This window comes from Physeter macrocephalus, unplaced genomic scaffold, assembly GCF_002837175.3.
Source record: "Physeter macrocephalus isolate SW-GA unplaced genomic scaffold, ASM283717v5 random_2380, whole genome shotgun sequence".
In the NCBI taxonomy this organism is placed as follows: Eukaryota; Metazoa; Chordata; class Mammalia; order Artiodactyla; family Physeteridae; genus Physeter; species Physeter macrocephalus.
Genome location: NW_021147665.1, coordinates 11,876 through 12,340, shown reverse-complemented (window position 1 = coordinate 12,340; position 465 = coordinate 11,876).

Below are 465 nucleotides of genomic sequence, written 5' to 3'. Positions count from 1 at the left end.
GGGTTGGAAATAAGAGCACCATAGAGGGCTTCCCTGGTGGCACAGTGGTTAAAAATCCCCCTGCCAACGCAGGGGACATGGTTCCGATCCCTGGCCCGGGAAGATCCCACATGCCGCACCCGCGCACCACAACCAAGAGTAGCCCCCGCTCACCGAAACTAGAGGAAGCCCGCGCGCAGCAACAGAGACCCAATGGAGCCAAAAATAAATAAATACATTTATTTAAAAAAAAAAAGAGTACCATAGAGAGATCTGGACAACTACATGTAAAAGAAAAACATTAGAACATTTCTTCACACCATATGCAAAAATAAGCTCCAAATGGATTGAAGACCTAAATGCAAGATCAAAAAACAAAAAACTCCCAGAAGAAAACATAGGCAGAACACTCGTTGACATAAATCGTAGTATTATTGTTTGCATCTGTTTCCTAAGGCAAAGGAAACAAAAGCAAAAACAAACAAA